Genomic DNA, 8,588 nt, shown 5'->3' with positions numbered 1-8,588 from the left:
AAATTGAATGAATTGGATAGTAGTTGGTAGTGGGGTGTTTGGCCGTGTGGTATGGGGTGTGTGGAATGGAAATGGATTAAGTTCGTCTAGTGTGTTAATTGTGTTATTGTGATTCTTGCAATGTAAATGAAAGTAAAACGATATGAGTTTGCTTTGAAATGGAATGTAGAAAACTTATGTCGTTTAAGTATGATTTTGCGACATTATGAAAATGAAGTTATTAGGTTGCAAATTATGACGGGTATTGATGAATTTGGAAGATGGAATCATGTTATGAATACGTAAGTCAAAGATTAGAAGTTTCGAATGCGTTATGACTTTGGCGGAAAGTTTGTATATTATGTACATCGTATGAATATCTTGTGGAAAACGATATGAAATGCTTTTAAACTATGTTGTGATAATCTAGATTGATAATGAATGTGAAATTGTTGAGAATAGTTTGAAAGTTAAGGTTAAAGTAAAGGTTATGACATTATGTCGGCAAGTAGAACTAGTGTTGCCATATTGTGTTTCTAATGTTGTTGTTGATGTTGATGTTGTTGCTTGGGTTGTAGTTGATGATTGTGAGCCGAGTTAAGTTCTCGGGGGTGCTATATGTATAGGGGAAGTGCTGCCGAAATTTCGGTGGACAAATAAAAGTTGAATTGAATTTGTAGCATCTATAACTTACAATTGGCAAACTTGACCATTTGCAGATTTTTGACGAAACGGGAAGTGAGTTTAGAAAGGCGTAAGGAGCTTGAAAGGTATGTAAAGCTACCCCGATCCTTCTTTTGGCATGTCTAAGTGTTTTAGGATCGGATTCGGGCCTCAAGAGACCTTCTTGGCCATTGGAATCCGCAAGAGAAAATCTCAGTTTTTCCTTCAGTAGAATTGAACCATTTTGATATGCTTTTCCTGAAAGTATGTAGACTTTCTCTAAACTCCTTGAAAAGCTATAGAATGTCCGTAGAACCTTTATAGGTGACCCCATAAGCTTAAAGGGCGTAATTTGAGCCCACCGCCTTGCTTGTTCCGAGGTGGGCTCGCTATTCCCGGTTTTGCCCTTAATGTACTAAAGTCCCCTTTTTGAATGATTTTTGAAAGAAACGTTTCGACTACCCTTCTAATTACCTAACTAATATGGTTTTAAATATTCCATTAAGTCTGATAAATTGTTTTGATACTCGAAACTCATTTACCTTGATTCCTTCCGACTTCATCGGATCGGTTTGTCTTTGATATGCCTCATCGAGTCTATGGAAACATTTATGATATTTTACTTGCATTAGTTTCTCACGACTCTATTCGTGGATGCCCCAATGTTTCCCACACTGAGCCCGGGCTAGGATATGTTGTCAAGCGAAATCCCCTGCATTGTTCGCCGTGCCTCGATGTGAGGGGGCAGGTATATACGTACATGGGTTTGTGGAGTATGTTGTGCCATGTACACTTGTTCTGATATGATTTACTATGGCCATCTGATATGACATATTATGTTACGGGGTTATGCCCCTATTCTGATTCTTCTATGTTGTGGCACCAGCGTCGGGAGGGTGGCCACGTTCTGTCTGCCGAGTCCCTTGGCAGGGGCCGGATTTGATATGACATATGTTCTGTACACACTCTGCATGTTTTGGAAATATGTATCTGATACTTTGGATTTTCCGGTTACTTTCTGTATGTTCTGCACCAGTTATGATTTTGTTTCTGCAGCTCAGGCTTTACATATTCAGTACATATTTCGTACTGACCCCCTTTCTTCGGGGGCTGCGTTTTCATGCCGCGCACGTACCGATGACAGGTTTGCTGACCCGTCTGCTTAGGATCTCATTCTGCTATTTTTGGAGCGCTCTTTTATCCAGAGCCATCTTTTGGTATAGTCTGTCACTTCTATATATGTATATTCTCGTTCATGGGTACGGCGGGGCCCTGTCCCGTCATATGATTCTGTCGGTCTGTTTAGAAGTCTGTGGACATGTTTGTGGGTTGGGATCTTTCTGTACAGATATGTGTATGTGTTGTGTTTGGGCGATCCCCTTCGCCGCGGCGGCCGGTCCGCATATATTTAGATGTTTCTTTGTTGGCCCTGTGAGGCCTTTGTTGGTATTTTCTGCGTGCAGGGTATTTGGGATAGTCCGTAAAACAAAGGAAACTCTGCCGAAATTTTTCTAAAAATTAGCTAAATTTGAAATAAAGCCTTGTCGGCTTCTACCATATACTAGAATGCGTTTGAGTGCCCAGATCGGGCACTAGTCATGGCCTACGGGGTTGGGTCGTGACAAAAGTGGTATCAGAGCGGTTCGTCCTCGGAATGTCTACAGACCGTGTCTAGTAGAGTCTTGTTTACCTGTGTGTTGTGCACCACACCTATAAACAGGAGGCTACAGGGCATTTAGGATAATATCCTTCTTTCTGTCTTAGATCGTGCGATAGAGCTGTCTTATCAGGATGATTCCTCCCTAACGAATTGTTACATTTGCAGTTATGCCTCCAAAGAAGGCGACAGCAGCCCAAAAGGCCAAGGCAGCAGCTGTGGGAGAGACTAGTCGGGCCCAGAGGGTTACCAGGGCCCATGCTCATATTGCTCCTGATATTTTGCCCCCAGCAGAGGGCTCTTCCACACCGCCACACGTAGAGGAGATTGGAGCAGCAGCAGCTGCAGGTCGAGGGGCTGCTCCACCGCCAGCTCCCGAGATTCCAGTACCTGAGCCTCTAGCTCCACGGCCAGGGACTGAGGATCAGACTATGAGAGAGGCAGTCCAGCTATTGACTAGACTTGTGGCAGGACAGGTTCAGGGGCACGGACTGGGAGGTGACCGGGCTTACAGGCGTGACAGTTCGAGAGCCCGTGAGTTCTTGACTTGTGGCCCTCCAGATTTCTTCGGGACAAATCCCGAGGAGGATCCCGAGGAGTTCATCAGGAAGATGCGGCGCACCTTACTGTTTATTAATGCTTCCGAGACAGAGTCAGTTGCATTGGCTTCGTATCGGTTATATGATGTAGCGGCAAATTGGTACGAGTCATGGGAGTTATCCAGAGGCGACGGCGCTCCCCCAGCAGTTTGGGATGATTTTTCTCAGGATTTTCTTAGCCACTTTCTGCCTCCGGAGTTACGGCGGGCCAAGGCTGACAGATTCTTATTGCTGAGGCAGAGGGGTCGCAGTGTTCGAGAGTATAGTATGGAGTTCGACTCATTGGCCTGATACGCACCTGCTGTGGTAGCTACTATGGCTGACAGGATGCACAGGTACATTATGGGGCTGGACCGTTATTTTGTCGACAGCTGTTTGGTATTGGCTGCTCAGCCCGGCATGGATATTGCCCGGATTCAAGCCCACACCCAGGGCATGGAGGACCGGCATAGGGAGCGTCAGCCTGATAGGAGCCTGGATCGGAGACAGCCCAAGAGGGCTAGATCATCTGGGTATTCTGGAGATTCTCGGGGCAGGCAGCCTCAGCAGCCGCAGCAGCCTAGCAGACATCTATCCCAGCCGGCACAGAGCGCACCTCCACAGCCTACAGGTCGCAGATTTGATAGCCCAGGTTATTCAGGAGCAGGTCAGAGCTCTAGGGCTTCAGGTTCGCGGACAGACAGGGGTTCTGGTCAGACGAGGCCACCTAGGCCTCAGTGTTCCTATTGTGGCAGATACCATCCTGGGGAGTGCTACAGAGCCACCGGTGCATGTTTTTCTTGTTGCCGTCAGGGCCATTCTGTGAGAGATTGCCCGTATAAGGGTAGTTCGGGTGGTGCAGCGCAGCCTACCGAATCAGCCGCCGGGTCTTCATCTTCATCAGTGGCTATGCGCCCTACGGGGCCAGGTACTTCAGCACCAGCGGGTCGCGGCAGAGGCCGTGGTGGAGCTTCTAGTACTAGCCGTCCTTCGAACCGTATTTATGCTCTATCCAGCCGCCATGATCAGGAGGCATCGCCTAAGGTCGTTACAGGTACATTATTGGTTTTCTCTCGGTCTGTGTATGCATTGATTGATCCAGGTTCGACCTTGTAATATATTTCGCCTCTGGTTGCTAATAAAATTGGTATAACGTCTGAACCTATAGAGCCGTTTGAGGTAGCCACACCGATTGGGGACTTTATTATAGCGAAACAGGTGTATAAAGACTGTTCTGTAATTATATGCGGCCGAGACACTAAGGCAGATCTGGTGGAGTTAGATATGATCGAGTTCGATGTCATTATGGGAATGGACTGGCTAGCCTCCTGTTATGCTAATGTTGATTGCCAAAATAAGGTAGTTCGTTTCCAGTTTCCTGGGGAGCCAGTTATAGAATGGGCCGGTAATACAGCATCGCCGAAAGCTAAGTTTATTTCATACCTTAAGGCAAAGAAAATGATCAGAAAGGGTTATTTTTATCATCTGGTTCGGGTACAAGACTTGACAGCAGAAACGCCGACTCTTCAGTCAGTTCCCGTGGTTAATGAATTTCCAGATGTGTTCCCAGAAGAGCTTCCAGGCCTTCCTCCAGAGCGGGAGATAGATTTTACTATTGATTTGCTTCCAGATACTCAGCCGATATCTATTCCCCCATACAGAATGGCACCGGCAGAATTGAAAGAACTAAAGGAGCAGTTGAAGGATCTGTTAGAAAAAGGCTTCATTAGACCCAGCACTTCGCCTTGGGGAGCCCCGGTATTATTTGTGCGTAAGAAAGATGGGTCGTTGCGTATTTGTATCGATTATCGACAGCTGAATAAGGTAACCATAAAGAATAAATACCCCCTCCCCAGAATTGACGATTTGTTTGATCAGTTGCAGGGCGCCAAGTATTTTTTGAAGATAGATCTTCGGTCTGGCTATCATCAGGTACGGGTACGGGAGGCCGATATTCCTAAGACAGCATTCCGGACCAGATATGGGCATGACCCCTAAAAGGATATATACTATGTATGCTTAGCCATTATCAAGAAAACTAGATCAAAAATTTCAAGAACCACCCCACAAAGGGCTTCGGCCGAACCCAAAAAAGAAAAGAAAAAGAAATTCCCAAGTTCTATTGTTGATCCAAAAATCCAAAGTTTTCACATATTTGTGAAGTACTCAAGGCCCTCTTCAACGGGGTATAATTAGTTTGGCGCAAGAACGACGTTTACGACAAGTCGGGTTTTCAAGAAAAGGTGAGAATTCTTACCCTTTAATGTTATAGAATTGATGTGAATATGTTAAGGATTGGAAATAGAGGGAGAATCCCGTAACTTTGATGTAAATAGAAAGTCGTGGGTGTGTGTGTATATTGTGTGTTGGCCGTGAGCCATAGGGAGAAGAAAGTGAGGTGAATTGATCTTGTTTAGTTGGTATAATGTGCTGTTGTGATCCTTGTGTCGTAAATGATTGATTGATGAATTAAATTGGCGTTGGAAAATGATTTCGGATATTATCGGAAAGCGTATACCTTCGGTATCATTATGTATATCATTGTATATTTAAGGTGCTAGAGACTTTAAATATGATTTATGGTTGATATTAATGAATTCGGAATGAAACGACGCAAGTTAGAACGTTCGTTGTAAGTTTTGATGTTTTGAAAGAATTATGGAAAGTAATGAATCTTGGGCAATTTCGTATATGGCTTTGAATGTGTTTGGAATGTGATTGAATAATCTTGAATGAGTGAATGAATACAATTATGTAGATGTAGAATTGGAGTTTTGAAAGTTTGAATGAAAAGTTGCCAACTTAGATAACAAAGTAGATCTTTGAAGCTAGAATGGTTTGATTGTTGTTTGTGTTGTTTGTTGACGTGTGGGCTGTTGTGGTGGATGTATTTTGAGCCGAGCTAAGCCTCGGGGATGTTAGATTTATAGGGGAAATGCTGCCGAAATTTCGGTAGGCAAAAATTGAAGTTAAAGGCATTTTTAAGCCTAAGAATCTCAATTGGTAACTTTGCCCATTTGCAGATTTTTGACGAAACGGGACTGGACTTTCGGGAGAGCTTACGACATCTGTGAGGTATGTAAAGCTTCCCACTCCTTCATTTGGCATATCCTAGTATGTTAGTCGAATATGAGACCTTCCGGAGCATTTCTGTTCCTCGAAACCCGATCCACAGAAAAGTTACTATTCATTCAATTCAATTGAAGCCTAAGGGTTCTATTTTGGCTAGAATGCCACCATTCGTCCGAAACCTATCGAAATGTGGTCGGGTAACCTAGAAATGATTATGTATGACCCCTGGCATCTAAATGTTCGTAAAAAAATATGTTCTCCACCTCACTTTGACTCGAGGTGGGCCCGCTAACCCCGAGACGCCCTATTTGTCTTATTGGGCTGTCCTTTTGAATAACGTTTGGAATGGCACCTTCGATGTTGGAATTCCCGTCTATGGGATATGTTTCGACAATTTCGATATGTTAAGCTACGTTCTGAGCTACACATATTATTTTGGAAAAGTTTTGATAAATGAAACTTTATATCGGCTAAGTATCCGATTATTTTGTACTATGAAATGACTTATGAGACTACTAAGTTTTGAGAGGCTATTTTTAAATATGGATTGCATTTGTTTGCTCACGACTCCGCTCGTGCCTTATGATGACTTCGTTCACCGGTTCCCGGGCCGGTTTTGATTCGTGCGCCTTATGATAATTCGGCCGTATGCTGTGTTACGGTTCCCGAGGCTTCGCCATAGGGCCGGGTTCCGTTTGGAGTTATGCTGTGATATGGCTCGTGATGCGATACGCTCACCTATGATTATGTTTGTGTTCGGGGATGTACGGAGATTTGAAACCTTCTGGTGTTATGCTGTGTGTGGCGCCAGCGTCGGAGTGGCGACCACGTTCCTAAGCGTTTGCATGATTCCATTTGCATTATGTATACGTATATGATTTCGATATAGATTTTGACCTACCCATTTGTACTCCACTTTGACATTTGATTTGCTATCGGTTTTGATCCATATTTCTGTACTCCGTGCTTTACATACTCAGTACATATTTCGTACTGACCCCCTTTCTTCGGGGGCTGCGTTTTATGCCTGCAGGTGCATATATCGGTGATCCTCCGTAGTAGGCTTCACTTCATGCTATTCCGGAGTACTCCTATTTGATCCGGAGTCCACTTTTGGTACAGACTCCTTTCGCTTTGTATCTGTTTTGTATATTTGACTATTTGGGTACGGCGGGGCCCTGTCTCGCCATATGTTTTTGTTTTGAACTCATAGAGGCCTGTAGTCATATATGTGGGGTGAGGGTCCTGTATATGTTGGTCTGATTTTGTTTTCTTGTCTTAAAGCGGTCCGTTTGTCATGATGGCCCCAAATGGCCCCTATGCTTATATTTGCACTTTTGACCGGCGATGTCCATTCCGCCGCTCAGTTTGTATTTGATATGATATTTTGATTTGGCACGACCGCTTAAGACATATTTGATATCAATTATGTTTGATATGATTTCGAAAAATTATGAAATAAGTTTGGATTTGAAAATGAATGTGTGATTCGGTCTGGGTACCCAGGTAGGGTGCCAGTCGCGGCCCACGGGGCTGGGTCATGACAGATGTGGCCCTGTGTGGCATCGATATTATGGGTTGTTGTGGCAGAATGATAGCGCCACATTATAAGGGGAACTCTGGCGAAATTTTTGTAGAATTCCCCGAGACTTTAACATTCGAGGACGAATGTTCCTAAGGGGGAAGAAAGTTGCACCTTGGAAAATTCCCCGTTGGTACGCAAGTAAACGAACTAGTGATGAGTACGAGGAGTGCGAGTGTATAATGTTTCATGAGCAATGTGCGTATATGGACGAGAATGATTAGAATGAAAAGTCGAGAAATATGAAAAGTGGAAAGTTGGCAAAACTGCCCAGTGGTCGTAAAGTGCAAAATACGGACCGTAAAATGGAATACGGTCCGTAAACTGGTAGTCGTAATTTTCCATGCAAGGTTTCAACTTTCTGCCCAGTTAAGAGGTGGTAAAATATGACCTGGTGGACGGACCGGACCGTAAAGTGATTTACGGCCCGTAAACCATTGTCGTAAATCACCATGCATGCAGCCAATGTTTCTGGTTCTGCTTAAGGTTAAAGACGACCACGAGGGATGGTCCGTAAACTGGAATACGGACCGTGAACCTCCATGGATGACCACTGTACACCTCAGCAAAGAATTTCAATTCATTAAATATGAGGACCAAGACTTGTTTTATTTCATTTCTACATTACACCACTTCTCTCTAGAATCATCTCTCTACATTTATTTCATAAGTTTTAAAGGATTATAAGTCACCAACAACATAAACAAGTGAAGCAAGTGTAAGCAAGCCATTAAATACCATTCAAGTCAAGAAATGTAAATGGAGAAAAACTAGGGTTTTGCTCAAAGTGGAGTATTATAAACCAAAGCTTGTTCCTACAACTTCTAAGGTAAGATTCATGATTTTTACATGATGTTTAAGGTATTGAAGAGTTGGAATACATGTATTGTAGAAAATATGGTCAATTAGGTCATGAATGATGAATAGTGACATTTTGTGGAATAGTTGGAATTGAATCAGGAATGTTGTTGTGTTGTGATATGAATGCATTATATATGGTACTAAGATCATGAACTAGACACTTTAGACGAATAGGCGAAGTTGGATGTTATGACCA

This window comes from Lycium barbarum, chromosome 9 (genome assembly GCF_019175385.1).
Source record: "Lycium barbarum isolate Lr01 chromosome 9, ASM1917538v2, whole genome shotgun sequence".
NCBI classification, from domain to species: Eukaryota; Viridiplantae; Streptophyta; class Magnoliopsida; order Solanales; family Solanaceae; genus Lycium; species Lycium barbarum.
This window is presented reverse-complemented; position numbering follows the sequence as displayed.